At 32.6% G+C, this 1,308-nt stretch overlaps 1 non-coding gene across 1 annotated transcript; it reads left to right on the forward strand.

Moving 5' to 3' along the window:
• The first annotated feature begins 909 nt into the window (after window positions 1–909).
• LOC112482259 lies at window positions 910–1,028 on the forward strand. The gene has a single exon (XR_003047238.1). It is a non-coding gene; the product is annotated as a 5S ribosomal RNA (ribosomal RNA).
• The last annotated feature ends 280 nt before the right edge of the window (window positions 1,029–1,308 follow it).

Here is a 1,308-nt window from a genome sequence, read left to right on the forward strand (position 1 = left end):
GGCCAGTTACTTGACCTCTTTTAGGCTCATTTTCTTTCATACGAAAATGAAACCATGATTGCCTCTCTCTTGCTGTTAAGAAGTTTAAATTTGTTAATGTGAAAAGATTTAACCGTAGTTGTATTTGAATTGAAACTTGCACTCTCTTTAAATTTTACGATATTGCAATTCTGTATTTTATATCCTCCATAACCAGATGGACATAAGTCATCAATTTTCTTCAATGAAAAGAACCATTCAATAAGACATTCTCAAGGTTTTTGTTGTTGTTCTTATTGTGGTTTTGTTATTTTGGGCATTAAAGGATCTTAGTTTTTTTAATTAATTTTATTAAAACATCACTTATATGCAATAAAAATCACTCGTTTTATGTGTACAGCTCGATGAGTTTTGACAAGTGAATACAATATGAAATTACCACCTCTAACAAGGTATAGAATATTTCCCCAGAAAATTCCTTCAATACCATTTTGCAGCCAATCCTACTCCAGGCAAACCTTGATCTGAACTATATCACTTTTTGTTAGTTTTACCTGTTTTCAAATTTCATATAAATGGATTCATGCAACATACACTCTTTTGTGCCTGTCTTTCACTCAGTATAATATTTTCGAGATGCATTTATGTTGTTCTATGTATTTCATTTCTGTTTGTTTTATTGCTGAGTATTATTCTATTATATGAATATACTACCTTTTGTTTATCATTCACCTGTGTGGACATTTGAGTTGTTTACAATTTGTGCTTCTTATGAATAAAGCCATTCTGAACGTTAGTACACAGATCTTTTGGTGGACATGTTTTTATTTTGAAAGAATGGGGGGATAAATACCTATAATTTTAATCGCTAAGATATATAGTAAGTTTAATTGTATAATTATATAGCATGTTTCATTTTTTGAGAAACTAGTCTATGGCCATGCCACCCTGAATAAGCCTGATCCCATCTGATCTCGGAAGCTAAGCAGGGTCGGGCCTGGTTAGTACTTGGATGGGAGACCACCTAGGAAGACCAGGTGCTGTAGGCATAAAAAATTAAAAAAAAATAAGGGATTGTAAGCTGACAAGGTCCTTGCAATCTGTGAGGCCAACCAAGGGTGGCCTCAGCTAAAATAATTTTTTTAAAATAAAATTAAATTAAAAATTAAAAAATTTGATGAGAAACTGACAGACTTCTTTTCCATAACGGTTGTGCCGTTTTACATTGTCAGTAGTGTGGGAGACTTCCGGTTGCTCCACATCCTTCCTTATATTTGATATTCACAGTCTTTTTAAATTTTTACATTCATGTATGTGTGAAGTGGTTTT

Source organism: Pteropus alecto, unplaced genomic scaffold (genome assembly GCF_000325575.1).
Source record: "Pteropus alecto unplaced genomic scaffold, ASM32557v1 scaffold35, whole genome shotgun sequence".
Classification (NCBI taxonomy): Eukaryota; Metazoa; Chordata; class Mammalia; order Chiroptera; family Pteropodidae; genus Pteropus; species Pteropus alecto.